Source organism: Bos taurus, chromosome 5 (assembly GCF_002263795.3).
Source record: "Bos taurus isolate L1 Dominette 01449 registration number 42190680 breed Hereford chromosome 5, ARS-UCD2.0, whole genome shotgun sequence".
Lineage (NCBI taxonomy): Eukaryota > Metazoa > Chordata > Mammalia > Artiodactyla > Bovidae > Bos > Bos taurus.
This window is the reverse complement of record NC_037332.1, coordinates 19,569,770-19,588,738: the sequence shown is the minus strand read 5'-3', so window position 1 is coordinate 19,588,738 and position 18,969 is coordinate 19,569,770. Positions and strand designations below refer to the sequence as shown.

General features: G+C 40.5%; 1 protein-coding gene across 6 annotated transcripts in view; it reads left to right on the top strand.

Moving 5' to 3' along the window:
- The window catches only part of ATP2B1 (ATPase plasma membrane Ca2+ transporting 1), a 133,278-nt gene that overhangs the window by 18,692 nt on the left and 95,617 nt on the right, over positions 1 to 18,969 (top strand). Inside the window, exon 2 of one of the 6 annotated variants that reach the window (XM_059886123.1) lies at positions 816 to 18,969. This exon is cut by the window's right edge and continues 21,653 nt beyond it. The gene's annotated coding sequence lies outside the window, so the exon portion shown is untranslated. 6 annotated transcript variants of the gene reach the window in all.

The window sequence follows — 18,969 nt, the reverse complement described above, 5'->3', positions numbered from 1 at the left end:
CTTAGTTTGATAATTTTGTGTTTTTTCTGAGAGGTGGCAAATTTTGTTTCCTTTAATTACTTTGCCTAAAAACAGAGAATCTGTATAAACTAGCTTTGGGTTTCGTTGTTGCTTCTTAATTATAAACTTCTAAAAGACATTTTAAGTAAAAATTGGGATTCAAATTCTCATCAGCTCGGCAAGGGTGGAATTTCCTATTTTATGGGCTTAAAATGCTGGGAAGTGGAGAGAATGCTTCCTGAAATATATTTAAGCCAGAGAAATATGGCATTTCTAAAATATCTTTTATTATCTTCTGTTTATCTGTCAAGTTCATACTCCTAGATAAGCAGAGTTCTTCAAGGGCTAGGTTTAACTTGCTGGTTGTCTTTGTCTCCAGGACCTAGAATAATATCTAGCACATTGTAGGGTTTTTTTTCCCCAAAGTAATAATCTTCACTGATTACTTGCTGGTTTAATTATGTTTGAATTTTTCAGATTGTCCAAGATAATTTTGTGGTATGTTGTTGAAAGATTTTTGTGTAAAAATATTTGAAATAAACTTTTCTTTATAAGGATAAACTTCAGTTTATGGCAAATAATCTCACAACCTGATTCTGCTACATTTAAATAAGTGCTTTTATCATGAAGAATTTGAATATTATACTGGAAACAGTCACAGACTTCAGACCATTGCTTTAGTTAAAGAAAACAGATTTGGCTTACTGGCTTTAATACTCGAGGTCATGAGGATAAAGAATCTGATTTTCTTTGATAGAAGAGGATTGATCATGTCAGAAGCTTGTTGCAACAGTATCATTTATTCTGCATGGCAGCCCTCCAGATACGAAGACGGAATGATGGTTCCTTTCTCTGGAGCTAGAGAAACGAGTCAGTCAGTTCACCTGTCCAGATGCTCGGTGGCAGAGAAGATCTGTGGACCCAGCCCTCTAATTCCCTACTCTGCTCCTCTTTCTGCTCTACACTCTTGAGCCTCTGACATGTCACCAGAAGTTTAAAGTAATACCAAGGGTTGGATTTTTTTCCTTTTTCTTTTCTTTGAATTAAAATGTTTTTGGATGATTTTTGGCATGCTTACCTGTTTCCCTAAGGTTTGACAAAAAATGTACAGGAGGCTAGAGATTTGCAGTATTCTGATTAACTCTAAATATCATCTGTGAAAAGCTAAATTTAAATCTAGTTCTGCTTAGGTTGTAGGAAGTTTTTTTTAAACTTTTTTAAAAAGTTTAAAGTGACAACAAAGATTTGATAGTATCTTGGTCTTAAGAGGAGAATTTATGTTACCAGAGATATTAGGAAGTAGTTGTTAATGAAATGTGTATGTCTGACAATAAGATCTATAATAGAAAAACATAACACTGGAGATTCAAGAAAGCATTCATGTCAAAATTAATATGATAAATAGTAAATGATAAAACAGATGTTTGTTAATTTTAATAACCATAATTCTGTTGAATTCATTCCACAAGGTTGAAAATTCATTTGGGTTTAGGATGTTGACATTCTGAATTGATTGAAGTGATTCTGTGTTATGAAACTCTGCCTTTCATAGACATTTAGCTCTGATAAACAAGTTTCTGTGATATAATTTTTTTAAACCGTGTCCCTATAACTTACAGTGTGTAATTCACTTGTTAATGAAACTTATCCATAAAATTATTTCTAATGATATATCCTTCAAAAATAATGAAGATTGCCTGTTACTGAGAGTATTTTCTTTTAAAAGTGCCCCAGACTGTAAAAGAAATTTGAAAATAGTGCTTGAAATGTTTTTAGCAGTGACAGCCTTACTAGGATGAACTAAGGTATTAATAATTCTTAATGTAAAAATAGATATTTTTAGGCTATATATTTTGCTATATCAGCTATTTTTTTATAGTCATGCTACCCAGTCATAATAAGCATCTAGGACAGAATCTAGATTTATTAGATGCTTAGTAAATGCTTATGGACTTCCCTTGCAGCTCAGCTGGTAAGGAATCTGCCTGCAATGCGGGAGATCTGGGTTCTATCCCTGGGTTCGGAAGATCCCCTGGGGAAGGGAAAGGATACCCACTCCAGTATTCTGGCCTAGAGAATTCCATGGACTATACAGTCCTTGGGGGTCGCAAAGAGTCGGACACGACTGAGCAACTGTCACAGTTCACACAAATGCTTACTGCAAAGAATCCAACTCTCCAGAAAGTTCATAATTGGAATTTCTATACATTTTATTTTTAAGCCACAGAGTCAAGCAGTCAATGTAAATTTAATTCAAAAAGTGAGTTCCAGGTTTGTCATGGGATCAATACACAGTCAGTACTGACAATTACAATTTTTGTGTCTGTACTATTCAACCATATTTCAGTATACAGAAAACACTTGCTAAACTTCCGTGTATGTAATGTTGTGTGTATGGTGTGCATGGTGTAGGATAAAAGATGAAGGTTTGGATTCAAAAGAAGTGTCTCCCTAATTGGTTTATGATATATTGGGTATAATAGATGAATATAAGTATTTATAATTGCAAATTAGAGAATAAATGAGGATTAAGAAGCCATATTGATTTATATAAAATATGGCATGCATTTATACACAATAGAATGTTATTCAGCTATAGAAAAGGATCTCTTACCTTTTATGATAACATGGATAAACCTCAAGGTCATTATGCTGAATAAGTCAGACGAGGAAGACAGATACTGTATGGTCTCACTTATGTATGGAATCTAAAAAAATAAAACTTGTTGAATTGTAGGCAAGAGAAGACTCTTGAGAATGCTTTGGATTGCAAAGAAATCAAACCAGTCAATCCTAAAGGAAATCAGCTCAGAGTATTCATTGGAAGGACTGATGCTGAAGCTCCAATACTCTGGTCACCTGATGCGAAGAGCCAACTCATTGGAAAAGACACTGGTGCTGGGAAAGATTGAGGGCAGGAGGAGAAGGGGACAGCAGAGGATGAGTTCAGGGCTTCCCTGGTGGCTCAGTGGTAAAGAATCTGCCTGCCAATAAAGGAGACTCAGGTTTGATTCCTGGGTCAGGAAGACCCCTTGGAATAGGAAATGGCAAGCCACTCCAGTAATCTTATCTGGAGAATCCCACGGACAGAGGAGCCTGGCGGACAACTGTGTGTGGGGTTGCAAAGAGTTGGACTCAACTGAGCACACGCAATACTGTCAGTATTATTTAAGTGGGGAAGGGACTAGAGGGCTAGATTGGGCACTTTCTTGACCTTACTGTCTGGTAAGTTGGCCGTGGCTAATCATTTATGGGTGGTAGGGACAGGATCATATTTATATCTGGCTTAATACCCAGTTTTCAAGCAAGCTCCGGGAGTTGGTGATGAACAGGGAAGCCTGGCGTGCTGCAGTCCATCGGGTCGCGGGGTCTGACACGACCGAGCGACTGAACTGAACCCAGTTTTCTCTTAGTGTCTGTGCGTGCACACACACACCACTTAAAATAGGAAACTGTTCCCAGTCATGTAGTTTCATGCTGAGACTAAGCAGGAGTATTTGTGCCCTGAAGTATACATGATGGAAGTGCCTGTGCCTGGAGAGCGCTCTTAGGTTGGTTAGGCTGTTGATGAATCTGGTTGGTTGGCCGATGTTCATTTGTGTAACATGTATAAGAAATGCATGTGTATATTTCTTAATGAAGCGTGCACTCGATGTAGCATTATTTTTCTAAAATTTCCTCTTAGGGTTTATGGAACGTTTTGTGGTGTGCTCCACATCACATTTTATTCAAGGTAAACTGGATAAAATGGGAGATACAGTTGTGATTTTTAAAATCCTTAACTGCAAGCTGAAATAACAGTGGGTGTGCTCAAAAGCATATTCATTATCTGGTGTTCTTGGAGTGAGGGGAAGATAGGGGGTGAGAATTCGAGAAAGGGATCTAGTCTTTGCTTAGACAAGTAAAGAGTAGACCCAAGTCAAATTAGTATGGATCACGGATATGTGGAGCAGCACCATTTTGTATTTGGAAATAGACTTCCAGCAGATTAAACTGCCTATGCTTCTTATCTTCCAGGGAAGTGGGGTATAAGGCAACCCTTCCTTTATCATCTAAAAAGGGTGAAAGAGTGACTGGAAGAATGAGTTTTACAGATGCCTAAGGAAACTCCAGACAGCTTTCTTTTAACAATGGCCAGTGTTCTCAGTTCATATCTAAAGAAAAAGAGCATCAGCTTATGTATTGCGTGAGGTAAAACGGAATGTAAGAGTCTGCTTGAACTACCATGACAAAATAACCACAGACTGCGTGGATTAAACAACAGACATTAATGTTTCTCACAGTTGCAGATACTGGAAGTCTCACAGGTGGATGTGTCGGCAAGTTGCATTTCCTCCTGAGGCCTCTCTTCGAGGCTTGTAAGTGGCTGTCTTGCTGTGCCCTCATCTGGCCTTTTCTCTCTGTGTACCTCTCTGATTTCTCTTCGAATAAGAACAGCCAGTCTGTTGGATTGGGCTTCACCTTTTTGACGGCAGGGCTTCCCTCGTGCCTCAGACAGTAAAGAATCCACCTGCAATGCAGGAGACCAGGGTTTGATCCCTGGATTGGAAGGATCCTGTGGAGAAAGAAATGGCTATGCCGGGAGAAATATCACTCATCTCAGATACACAGATGACACCACCCTTAATGGCAGAAAGCGAAGAACTAAAGAGCCTCTTGATGAAAGTGAAAGAGGAGAGTGAAAAAGTTGGTTTAAAACTCAACTTTCAGAAGATTAAGATCATGGCATCTGGTCCCATCACTTCACGGCAGATAGATGGAGAAACAGTGGAGACAGTGGCAAACTTTATTTTTGGGGGCTCCAAAGTCACTGCAGATGGTAACTGCAGCCATGAAATTAAAAGACACTTGCTCCTTGGAAGAAAGGTTATGCCCAACCTAGATAGCATATTAAAAAGCAGAGACATTACTTTGCCGACAAAGGTCCATCTAGTCAAAGCTATGATTTTCCCAGTAGTCATGTATGGATATGAGAGTTGGACTACAAAGAAAGCTGAGCGCTGAAGAATTGATGCTTTTGAACTGTGGTATTGGAGAAGACTCTTGAGAGTCCCTTGGACTGCAAGGAGATCCAACCAGTCCATCCTAAAGGAAATCAGTCCTGAATATTCATTGGAAGGACTGATGCTGAGGCTGAAACTCCCAATACTTTGGCCACCTGATATGAAGAAGTGACTCATTTGAAAAGACCCTGATGCTGGGAGATTGAGGGCAGGAGGAGAAGGGGACGACAGAGGATGAGAAGGTTGTATGGCATCACCGACTCAATGGACGTGAGTTTGCGTAAACTGGGAGTTGGTGATGGACAGGGAGGCCTGGCGTGCTGCAGTCCACGGGGTCGCAAAGAGTCAGACACAACTGAGCCATTGAACTGAACTGATGCACTCCAGTGTTCTTGCCTGGAGAATTCCATGGACAGAGGACCCTGGTGGGCTACAGTCCGTGGGGTCGCCAAAAGTGGGACATGACTAATCGACTTTCACTTACTTTATGACCACATTTAACACTAATTACCTCTTTAAAAAGCCCTGTCTCCAAAGATAGTCCCCTTTTGGGTTAGGGCTTACACATAAGAATTTTGAGGAGATCCAGTCCAGTGGTAACAGGAAAAACAAAGAAGTTCACTCTTTGAAGTGTGATTTTAGTCAGTTAGAAAACGGTTCTCAAACTGTAGCATGCATCAAAATCACCCACATGCACATCAGAACTCATTCTTGGGTCCTACCCATTGACTTAATGGGTCTAGAGTGGGTCTGAGAATTTGCATTTACAATGAGCTCCAGGGTATGCTGATGCTACTGGTCTGCAGACCTTTGAGATCTCTGAGGCTGTTAGATCTCTCATTTGAATTGAGAGAAGTTGAAGAAGAATACCCTTGAGAGTTCTTGGGGTGAGCGTGACAAATGGACTGCAGTGTAAAGTAGAAGGCTTGGTGGGAATGTGGAAGAAATACTGCTCACTGGTCATCAGGTTTGCTCTCAGTAAGTTAAAGATAAATTTGATTGGGTGTTGAAGCAAGCACTTATTTGTGTTATCTGTTCTGGGAGGAGAGTGGACTCTAGACTTGGTTATTAAGGAGTTTAATTCCTAGAATATTTATCTTATCACATCCTTGCAATCTTTCCTGAAATGCCCCCGTCTTGGGTCAGGGATTCCCTGACCATCCTATTAAATTGTATCTATGAAAATACAGACTTTACCCCAAGAAAAGAGGGCAGAGGTAGGTGATAAAGTGAAAAATACAAATTAGATAGAGTGGTCTCTGATGCTTTTGCATTTAATATTTGCTAAACAGACTTTGGGGTTGAAATATAGGCAGTGACTAAAATTGGGTTGTACTTCAGAAGTTCAGTTTTGTTGGTTTAGAACTTGAAACAAAATTTTTTCATAGAAACAGAACTGTAACAGTGTGTGAAGAAGATCCAAAAATGAAGCTAAGTCACTAGTGCTGTCCTAGCCTGAGGTCTGGGAGTCCCCGTTTCATTAACTGAGGAGCAGGGAAGAGGGAGAGAGGCCAGGTTCCCTTCTCTCAGCCAGTCTCAGATGGACCGAGAGAACAGTAAGTTTTACAGTGTGACTATAAAGCTCCGTATTAGATACTCCAAAATAACCTAGCTTTTCTTTTAAAACATGACTCTTGGTGCGGCTGATTTTGGCTGGGTATTGAAATAGCCCTAAATCATTTTTTTCCTCGTTCTTAGAAGTTCTTATATTTTAAGACATGTATATGTGGGTATGTATGTTTCATATACATATACATGTATGCACGTATATGTACATATACGTATATGAATTTACTATTTCACATATATATGTATGTATACATATATGTACATATACATGTATATGTATACGTATATACATACGTATATACGTATACATACATATATGTATATATATATGGAATAGTGAATTCATACTGATAGCTTCCATACCAGTCCAGCCCGCAGGGCTCTTCTTTGCCTTCCCCTGTTCCATCTTTTTCTCTCTCTACTTCTACAGTGAGAAATATAGCTCCTCACATGAACACTTCTTTTGGGAACATCTGCATCCATGCCACTATGCCGGACAGAGGTACTAAGAAATTTAAGACTTGTTTATAGTCCCCTTTCTTTTAGACAAGAGCTATGAAGTAAAAATAATACTGTGTCTGAAAGTTAACTTGCATTGTGTCCTCAAACACACTTTAAGAGTTGTTTTATTCATTTGAAATACAGTTGGGCTCATTTATTTATGTTGTATCCTCTTTCAACTCCCCCAACCATTTTCATTTCAATTTTATATTTTGAGTATGTAGAACACTAATGTGCTTCCAAAACTCCACATGAAAAATGTGTACTTAAGATGAAAGTCGCTCAATTCTGTCCGACTCTTTACGACCCCATGGACTAATACAGTCCATGGAATTCTCCAGGCCAGAATACTGGAATGGGTAGCCTTTCCCTTCTCCAGGGGATCTTCCCAACCCAAGGTCTCTAGCATTGCAGGCAGATTCTTTACCAGCTGAGCCACAAGGGAAGCCCCGGAGTACTGGAGGGATAGCTATCCCTTCTTCAGGGGATCTTCCAGACCCAGGAATCAAACTGGGGTCTCCTGCACTGCAGGTGGATTCTTTACCGACTGAGCTATCAGGAAAGCGTACTCAGAATAGTTGGTTCTTTTCCTTTTCCCTTCTGTCCCTGCTCTTTTTGCAAGTAACCAGATTTTTTGTTTTCTGCTTTATTCTTTCTGTTTCTTCTCTGAAAAATAAACAGACTTATGTATCATTTGTTATTTCTCTTTCCTTACCCAAAAAGTGGTGTACATAGTCTGCTTTTTTCCCCTACTCTACATTCTCTGCACATCCCTTCATATAGGCTTGTAGAAGGCTTCTTTGGTTTTTTGTTTTTTATAGCTTCCTAGTATTTTGCCATGTATTTTCTGCAATCACTGTCCTGGGTTTGGACATTTTAGGTAGTTTCTAGCATTTTGAAGTTATAAATAATGCTGTAATGAGTGTGCATATGTATTTTTATATTGTTAAGATATACTTCAAAATAAAATTTCTGTACTGATGTGAAGCATCAGTTAATAGTAATTTTATTAGCTATTGTCTAGTTAAGGACATGCCATGCTCTGGTTATCTCTCTGCTTAATATACTACCTCAAACTTAATTGTGTAACATTCCTTTATTAAGCTTCTAGATTCTAGGTCAGAAATATGGGTAGGAGACTTTGTAGTGGCTCATCTCTGCTCCACAGTGTCTGGAGCTTCCACCAGGAGTCTCAGATGGTGGGAAGGGACTAGAACTGTTAGGGACCATACTTCTTTACCCATATCTGGTGCCTGGACTGAAACTGGGTTCAGTTCAGATGGTCAACCAGAATATGTACCCATGCTCTCAAAGTGACCCTGGGCTTCTTCACAGAGTTGGCAGCCTGGATTCTGAGAAGGGATACACATGAGGAGACTGGGCATTCCAAGACAACCAGGCAGAAACAACACGGCGGCCGCTTGTGGCCAAGCCTCACGTCTCCTATGCTGCTGCTCCGGTACTCTGTTGAGTGGGCTGTCCAGATTCAAGGGTAGGGACTCGAACTTCATCTCTCCATGGGAGTGGTGTCCAAAAACTTGCAACTGTTTTACAGCTGCTGCCTGATGCCTTGCGTACATTGCTGGATCGTAGTTTTGTTTCCTCAAAGCCTTACTAAACAATACAGCTTCCAGCTTTTGAAGTTTTATTAGCACACATGGTGAGAGATGGTGTTTCACTGTAGATTTAATTTACATTTCTCTTATGAATGACATTGAGCATCTTTCCCTGTTTTTAAGGTCTGTTTTTATATTTTAGTGTATTGTCTGACTTTTTTATAGGATATTTGGTTTTTTCCCCATCAACCTAAAAAATACCTTCAGTGTTTAAGGAAAATTAGCACTGGGACTCTGGCCTCCAAAGTGTTGGTAGAATTACTCGGAAACCTTTGAACCTGGTGCTCTTCTGTAGAGGTTTTTCTTTGGAGGTTTTTCTTTTGATAAGCTGTATTTTCTTAAGAAATTACCCATTTCATCTAGGTTTTAAGATTTATTTTTATAGAGGCCTATAATCTATTTTTTGAAATTTCCTATGCATAGTTTTTTCCTGTTGTCGCTTTATTTTAGTATATTTGTGCATTCTTTCTACTTTGTCAGCCTGTATAACGTGTTCATTCTCTTCTTTTAACCACGTTCTCATCTTTGTCTTAGGTCTGTTGTTAAGCATGTTAAAATGCTCACCCTTGAACTTTGCACTGAAAATTCCCCAAGGATCTTTTGATTTGATGAAGTTCATCATCTAGTAAATTCTTCAGGAAGGGCATGTGCATATTAATATTTCTGAGTTGTTGTGAATCCACGACTGTTCTGTTTGGTAGACTTAATATTTGAAGGGAGGCTTGGCTCTCACAGTCTTATTGTCTCAAAAATGCTTGTCTGCTCCACTACTGTTTCTTAGTGTTTGGGGTTTTTGTTGGTGGTGCTTGTTTTTGTCATTTTACTAAGAAATATCTTGAAGTAGATTGTTCTAGATCACCTTTCTCAGGTATACAGTGGACCCATTTCTGGAAAGATTTCTTGAACAATAGTTTTAAATATTCTGTTCCCTTTTTCTTTTCTTAAAGGACTCCAGTTATACAGTGTTGGATCGCTTGCATGTCTTATATTTCATACATTCTTTTCTGACCCTTTTTATTCCTTTCTTATTTTCATTCTCTTATTTTCCTGCCTTTTCTTCAAACGTCTCTTATTAGATTTTCACTCAAATCCATTCTCTCCAGAGCACTTTATAATTTATTCTTAATTTCAGAAATGGTTTTATCTTTTCTTCTTTGAGATTGATCAATTCCAGTTGCGTTTCTTCCTAGAATTTTGTTCATTTCTGTTTTTAGTTTTTGAATGTTTTATTCTAGGTGATTTTTGGTTTTGTTTTCAGTGTCTTCAGGTACTTGCTTGAGGGTCTTTAATTCAATTTGAAATATCACCTTATAATTTTCTAATGTTTTGTGGGTTTTGTTGTATGTTGTTATGTTTTGTGGGGAGCGTGTTCATTGGCTAGAATGTTATTTGCATTTTCTGCTGCTTTTAGCAGCTTTTGATGGAATTGATGTGAATTCCCCTATCTATTCATAGACCTTTTTTTGGACAAGATTCTTGGTTTATAAGTGCCTTCCATCAAAATAGTAAAGGACTTTTTTTTAATGAATCATGGCAGCAGTGCAGAGAATTCGGCAGGAATTTGTTTTTTTTCCTCTTTGGTTTCTTCTGGTTCCTTACATTTCCTTTCTTCACTGTTTTCTCTCTAAGGGCAGCCTCTCTTCTCTTTCAATCTGCTGCTTCCTCAGAAGTGCTGCTTGTTTGGGCTTGCATTTTTGTTACTGTTGTCTTTATGTGTCACCAGTGATGCAAACTACAAAATCGCAGTGTTATGTCAGCATTTGATGTTGGACCTCCTTCTTCAGTGGGTGATTTGGCCTGTGCTTCATCTGTGTCCTTAGGTCCCTTCTCTTTTTGCAGAGTCTCAGGTGCCTGTGTTATGTTCCCATAGGTTTGCCAGGGCAATGGGAGCTCTCTTGGATTTTGAGGTAATCTGAAGTTTGTGGTGTTCTGTCTCCTTGTTAATACTAGAGGGGTCATGTGTGGTCTTATTTGCGCTCTTCATGTTTTTACGTATTTTGGGAAGAGAGAAATTGGGATTCAGGCTGTTACCATTATCCTCCTGACGCAGAAGTCCCAGAGGTGGTGTTGGTTGTTCAGTCGCTCAGTTGTGTCTGACTCTTTGTAACCCATTGACTGCAGCACGCCAGGCTTTCCTGTCCTTCACTGTCTCCCAGAGCTTGCTCAAACTCATGTCCATCTAGTCGGTGATGCCATCCAACCATCTCATCCTCTGTCATCCCCTTCCCCTCCAGCCTTCAATCTTTCCCAGCATCAGGGTCTTTTCCAGTGAGTCAGCTCTTCACATCAGGTGGCCAGAGTATTGGAGCTTCAGCATCAGTCCTTCCAATGAATATTCAGGATTGATTTCCTTTAGGATGGACTGGTTGGATCTTCTTGCAGTCCAAGGGACTTTCGAGAATCTTCTCCAACACTACAGTAAGCTTTTTAAAATGAAGATTCTCAGATCCTAGTCCTGGAGACTCGGATTCTGTTGGTGTACGTAGGGTGAAGTGAAAGCTGTCTAGATTAGATACAGAGCTAGTTTGGGGAACTGCTTGCCTTAGACCAAGGATTAGCAAGCTTTTTCTGTAAGGGACAGATACTAATATTTTAGGCGTTCAAGAGCCTCTGCAGTCTCTGCTGCATATTCTGTGTTTTTGTTTTTTTTTTAACCTTTTCAAACTATTTAAAAAGTCATTCTTACCTTTAGGCCTTGGAAAAACAGGGTAAAGGCAGATTTGCCCGATAACCTGCCACAGAACATCTTCAGTTGCCTCTTTATGAATTTGGCCTGAGAGCTAGCGTTTACTGACGTTTACTGTTTCCTGAGAGCCTGCAACAGTGAATGTTTTCAGTGCCATATTCAGTGCTTTAAGCAGCTTTGGGTCTCCTCGGGTGTGTAAGCCAAGAGACAGGCTGAGCGACAAGCCAGAGAGCACGGAAGGGACAACGTGAAATGGAAAAGGGAAATGTAGGGTTGCTGGCTAACTGCTTCAAGAACGAAAGCACTGCATATGACTCCCATAAACCAGCTCATTTCACAGAATCCTACGCTTGGATGGGTGCCTAGCACGTCGACCGGCACAGTGTGCATTACTATGGGATCAGGAGCCTCAGAGTCACAGTTATCCCTCAAGAGTTATTTGTTTAAATTTTAAGGATTTATACCAAATTTACTTTGACTTTTTGCACAGCTGACAATGAACTTTTCTGACCACGTACAGATTCAGTTGCTTCTTAAGGCAATTCTTGATTTCTGTTAGTAAGGCAGGCACAAAATAGCTTTCTGTTTCCCAGGACCAGAGGGCACGTTCTTAGTCTTAAAGCTGTTATTCTGTTGTCTGTAAATGTATTGGAGAAAGTGCAGAAATTAGTACTGTGTCGACAACCACCCTTACCACTTCTGATTCTCCAGCAGTAGTTTTAAACAGGCTTTTACAGCACAATTTTAACGCGAGGAGCAGAGAGATCGTTCTGGAAGGTGAAATAACATGAATAACAGTATTGTGGAGATATAGAGGTAAGAAAGAACAAGGCTTAATTAATTAGTAGGCTCGTTATTATTAGTCTTTAGCCATCTCTGAAAGCCATTTACTGACAGGTTCTCTTTCCTCTACTGTAAGAAGACATGAAAGAAAAATGAGAGTGTTAATCGCTCAGTCATGTCTAACTCTTTGTGACCCCATGGACTGCAGCCCGCCAGGCTCCTCTGTTCATGGGATTCTCCAGGCAAGAATACTGGAGTGGGTTGCCATTTCCTTATCCAGGGGATCTTCCTGACCCAGGGTTTGAACCCAGGTCTCCTGCATTGCAGGTGATCCTTTACCAACTGAGCCACCAGGGAAGCCCAAGAAAACATGAAATGGAGGTCAAATTGGCCCCATAAAAGTAAGGTCATTTTAAACTTCAGGAGTCACATAGCTTAATCTTTCTGTAATCCATGAGGAGATGGATTTCTATTGTGAAATCACTGTGGTTTGAAGCATGGAGTTAAAAAAAAAAGGCACTGTGTTAGTCACCTTTATTTTTGGTGACAAGTCATCCTGTTTATCTTCATTATTCACTGCTGCAGTTAGTATGTAAAAGTCTGTCACACGGACTCTTTGTGTAGGAGGAAGGGACAGTTGGTAGGTTAGTGATTTGCTTGATGCATTGTCCTTGACTCCTCCACTTTTTTGGTGGTATTATGATTTTCATTTCCTTGCCAAACAAGAAAAATGAACAAAAGCAGTTGGATACCCTGATGCTGTGGTCCATTTTTCATGGGAGCCAGCATAATCGTAAAATCAGATCGTATCACCTTGTAGTTAATGTTCAAACACCTTGCCATGGCCCACCAGGCCCTCCATATCTGGGCTGCTCCATCTCTCCCGGTTACTCCCAGCCAGCCTCTGCCTCCTCACCCACTGTGCACTGGCCGCGGTGGGCTTCCTCCTGTCCCTTTGGGACCTTCCTGTTTCCTCCACAGGAGTGCTTCTTCCCTCACACGTTCTTGAGGCTTCTTCCTTGTCACTGTTGAAAGTGAAAGTCCAACTCTTTGTGACCCCATGGACTGTAGCCTGCCAGGCTCCTCCGTCCGTGGGATTCTCCAGGCCAGAATACTGGAGTGTGGGTAGCCTTTCCCTCCTCCAGGGAATTTTCCCAGCCCAGGGATCGAACCCAGGTCTCCCGCATTGCAGGTGGATTCTTTACCAGCTGAGCCACCAGGGAAGTCCAAGAATACTGGAGTGGGTAGCCTATCCCTTCTCCAGGGAATCTTCCAGACCCAGGAATTGGTACTGTCAAGTCTTACACTCAGCACCACCCCTACCCCATTCCCCATGGTGTGTCATCAAGTGCTTTTTAAAACTAACTGGCCAAGTGTCCTCAGTATCTAAGACTTATTCAGGGAAATGCTCAGGAGACTTTGAAGATCACTGCTGCCCTCCCTGCTTATATGAAAGTGTTAGTCACTCAGTCGTGTCCGTCGCTTTGAAATCCCATGGACTGTAGTCTGCCAGGCTTCTCTGTCCATGGAATTCTCCAGGCAAGCATACTGGAACACGTTGCTGTTTCCTTCTCTGGGAATCTCCCTGACCCGGAGATTGAACCTGGGTCTCCCACATTGCAGGCAGATTATTTATCAACTGAGCCATCAGCAAAGCCTCCAAAGAGCATTATTCAGTGTATTAAGTCACTCAGTCATATCTGACTCTTGGTGACCCCGTGGACTGCAACCCACCAGGCTCCTCTGTCCATGGGATTTCCTAGGCAACAATACTGGAGTAGGTAGCCATTCCCTTCTCCAGGGGATTTTCCCAACCTAGGGATCGAACCCTGGTCTCCCGTATTGCATTATACCCTTCTTTTGTAGTGTAATGTTAATGCAGGCAGGCTTTGGGTGTAGCAAACTAAAACTCCTAATATTTTTTGAAGATTTCTCCATTCTGTACTTAAGGCTCCCTCCCTCCTTAGAAAATCTAAATGCAGGGTTTAGTATTTATAATATTTCATGTTTTTCCTTTTCTGTCCTTTTTATTGAACATGTAGCCTGCCATCTGGTATCCGAGATCTCCCTTGGTTGTAGCATTTGAAGATCGTACATCTTTTACGTCTGCCTTTAGGCTTTTGATTAAAAGCATTGGACAGAATGATCATATAATTTAATTGATGTGATACACTACTAACTACTGGTAAGCTTAGGAATAGCCACACCTGATTTTCTGGTACTATCGGGAAGAAGAAATGAACACCGGTGTGGTCTAACACCAGGAGAAATCAGCAAGAGCAGAAAGTGGTGAAGGAACCTGGTGATGTATTTTCAAGGAAGTACAAGTGGTATTTGTCCCAGTTCACTTTTCTTTTGAAGATAGTAGGGTGTACTTGCTCTGTGTCATTTTAAGTCTTCAAATGAAGAAAGCATCCCTTTCGTTAGAAACTTGGTCCTGTGTTCTTCCATTTAAAGGATGGTGAATCAGATCGTGCCATTAGTGAGTTAGGAGGAGAGTATTTGAAGGACAAATTAATCTCAGTTGGAAACTATTCCTTAAAATGTTCATTAGTGTGCCAGAAAGATTTGGGGAGGGTATAATCACTGCCTCCCACTTACTAGCACACAATTGAAATTAAACTCCTGTGGATAAATCACTCAAAACAGCTGGGCTTTGCATAGGAGTATCGCAGAAGCTGGGCCCTGGATCCCTGGGAAATTCAAGGTGTTTAATACCCCGCAGGGTGTGTGTGCAGTATCATTTGGCAGTGGTGAAGAAGGCGTCTGTCTGCTGGTCCTGGTGGTGCTTTCCGGGCACTACTGCTATTGTTAATAGTCAGAATTGTGAAGTCCTTTTTGGACTAGGACTGTGATTGGTTTTTTGGAGCGATAGTGGTTATTTTTTGTTTTTGAGAGAGACTTAGGAAAAAATTTTTGATCCATAATGGATACTGTTTCCTACAGAGTTTTCTTCTAAGGAGAGAAGGTGGTTTGAAACTGTAAAAAAAAAAAAAAAAAGATACTTTTTTCTTTTGTTTGTGTTCTGTAGTAATAGTAGTAATAATATTATAGTAGTAATAATAAAAATGGCTGCTTTGTGAATCTGGGAATTATAATTGTTTTAAAAATGTGAATTTAGAAGGGTACTTATCTTGTAAGACTGTGGGAGTCACAAAATTTTATTTTGTGTTATGAGAAGTGGCCACAACTATAAAAGCTGCATCTGTTGGCAAGTTTTATACCCTTGGACAAGTATCAGTGGTGTCTTCATATAGTAGAGTAGTCCCTGATCTTTGCATACAAACTTTGTTGTCCTTTTAATTAAATAATACCTACAAAAACAGCAGCAATAGAAACACTCCTTTCACTTAAAAACTGAAATATAGGAAATGCTTATTTTTCAGATCTTTTGTAGGAGAACACTATAATTTTTAAATGCAGTTCTAGCTGGCGCTGCCACACAAAGTCTTAACAGAATCTGCTGTCAGTAATTCTGCCAGCCATCAGCTGGGGAAACCATGTCTGTAACTCTTGTGCAGCGCCTTACGTGGTTCTGTGCATCCAAGGTGAGAAACTGCTGAAGATAAATTGAAGACCTTTGGGTTCTTCCCTTGAATTTGTCCTTGCAGAGCCTGTGGTGGAGGGGGAGCTTGGCAGGTTCTCTCCAGGCCTGCACGTCTCTCCTCTCACAGTGCCCACCTCCAGCTTGGAGTTTGTGTTTTACATGCTGGTCACACACAAACAACAGGTTTTCAACTGCTTGCAAAGCAGACTCCTCTTTCCTACTTACTCTCTCTGCACTGAGGAAACGTTGATGACAAGTCTCTGAGGTTGTAAAAACGGTTCTCTGGCCTAAATAGATCTGTTAGATATTTCTGAAGTAGTACTGTTTTCTGAGAACTTTTTATCATTGTGAAGGGAAATAATTATACATAAAAATAAGTTCTAGGTAGTTAGGGCTTTAAGGTAAAAAAGCAATAGTACATCAGTCACTGGTACCAAAACGGATTCTGGGGCAGCCTGGGAAGGACTCTTTTCTTACCTGTTTTATTAGAGTGGTAACTAATGGTTCAATCAGGGGCTTCCCTGGTGGCTCAGCTAGTAAAGAATCCGCCTACAGTGCGGGAGACCTGGGTTCGATCCCTGGGTTGGGAAGATCCCCTGGAGAAGGGAAAGGCTGCCCACTCCAGTATTCTGGCCTGGAGAGATTTCATGGACTGTATAGTCCATGCATTTGCAAAGAGTCAGACACAACTTAGTGCCTTTCACTCACTCAGGTTGAATCAGGTAAAATATTTTCATGGTTATGATCTTGAGTTGTAAGGGCCACCTTTCTGGAATGTAGTAAACACTTCATTGCTTCAGTTTTAAGTTACATAAAAGTAGTATTGGGACGGGTACACATTTTATATTTGCATGGCTTTTCTACCATTATAATTAAATAGTGCCATTTGTTCATTTAGCAAACATTCATGTGCCTCCCTTGTCCCAGACCACATACTCCTCTCTGCAGGTAAAAGATGTACCCTTTAGGCTCATTGTTAATAAAGAAAGAACACAAATATTCTCAGAATTCAGAATAATATATGTAAAAGGATGAATAATAATGCTGCTTTCAGATACAAGTTTGCCATGGTTCATAATGGATGAGTATTTGGGCTCTGAAAGAGATTTGTTGACGTTTATGTAATGTGATTCCCTGTATACAGTTACATGTATGTCTTAACTGTAAAAAGCATTGAGCATAAGCTTAACTAGTAGAATAAGTTGAGGTTTTCCTGTCTGTTTTTAATGAAGAATTCTCTTCTTGGTTTGTATAGATATAACACGTTTTCCTTTTTTTAGCTTCTTTGTTTTTTCATAATGTAGTGTAATTCTTTTCACATAATGAGCTTCAGGAAATATTGATGATAATGAAAGTTCCCAATCTCTTCAACATATGACCATTCAGAATTAAAATTCCCAGAGAATTTTAGCGATGTGCTGAATTTCCGAACAGATGAACCTCGCAGGTCTGTACCATGCCTCAGTATATTTGTGAATGCATATGCAAAAGCAGGGCAGAGTAGGGAGGAGCGAACCACACTGCTGGGGTGGGCATCCCAGCTCTCCATAACAGCTTTGTGACCTTGGACACATTATTTAACCTGTTTCACTTCAGTTTCCTCAACTGTGAAATGGAAAGTAATACTGCCAATCTCATAGGGCCGTAGTGCTCCATGCAACACTATGGAAATGTTAATTATTGTTGTTACCATCATCATCATTCAGTTTCATGTAAAACTGTAGCAGTGCTCTCTGTATAGTAAACACTCAGGATTGGGTGGTGTTTCTCTTACTGTTTTGGCCGTCACAGGGAACCTGCTTTTCATTTTACCTTGTGGCCAAAGCCTTCCCCCTCAGCCACCCCTGTGTTCCCTGGATTATCCCAGGTTCCTTTTTTGTTTTCTGGCAGGTTTTAAAAGGTTCTAACCAGGCATACTGTTTTGAACCCTGTTAGAGCTTCATGCCCACTTTTTTCTCCTTCCCGAACTGTGAATAACTAAAGGTTAAAAAAGAATCAGCTGATGTATACGTGTCCCAGTTGTCGTTAAATAGCTGCATGTAGTTTAATACACACGGCTAGCGGTTGTAGTGGTTTCATATCTGTATCTTCTCCAGAAGAACGTGAGGTCTGTGGATGGAGATGGTTCTGTTTTGTTTCTCCTGTGGCCTCATCACCTAGCACTCAGATGCACCTTGGATGAGGGGACATGTTTGCCTGCCTGTTCTCTCCACGCTGGTGTCACTGAGGGACTACAGGTCAGTGTAGGGGAGTGAAGGTCTTCGCCTCCTCTGAAACCTGATAGAGTAGTAGAGGAGGCACGCAGTTTAGAGAGTTAGAAAAGCCCAGCTTCAGATGCTTGAATAAATGAGGAAACTAGCTGTAAGCTGTTCCCTATCTGTACCTCCTGATTGTAATTTGAAGGGAGTGACGATCGTGTTAGGTGACATTCACTCCGCCACTGTTGTTATCCATGCCGTATTCGTACTATCCACATTTCTCATTTACCCATTTAAAACTTTCTAGCCCTGGCTGGTAGGTATAAGGCCAGTGCTGCCTTTTTTAGGGAGATGGTATCCTTGAGCTTCGAGTTAAAATTTGTCATCATAAAGCACAAATTCTGCCTAAGTCTCAGGGAGAAATGGTGGGTGCTTATGACACATTATTCAAGATGTCACTTTCATTCTCTTTTTAATCCTCATGACAGCCTTGAGGGGTTGAGAGCAACATATCTAATATTTATTTTGTAGACATGATCTATCACTTTTATGACAGGGTCTGGAATTCAGAATTTAGGAGGGAATAGAAAAGATGGAAATGATGAGGTTGAGAAGGAATTTAGCTACTGGCTGGATATTGGGGAGAGAGTGAGAGAGCAGAGGCACTTCTGAACCTAAGTGGTGGATACTCTGACTGAACTAGGAAAGAATAGAACACCATTTCCTAAAATATTCTGTGAAACACTGGTTCCAGGAGATATTAATAGGTGCTCCGTGGAGAGGGAGGGGGGAATAGTAGTTAAAAATAAGTTCAGGAAATGCTACATACATATTCCTCTCTTGTAGATTCACAAAATCGCAAGGTTATTCGAAGTCTGACTAAAGAAGCCTGTTTGCTCTGCTGACCTTTTCACATCATAGCTATTAACATATTGTGAATTAGCCTTCTCTGGGACACCAGTTCGGAAGTCTGGTCTAGAGGAATTTGGGGATTGGTAATAGGAATGGATTGTGAGGTTTGAGCTTGAGGTTAGGACTAAACCTTAAATTACTGTAAGGATTTTGG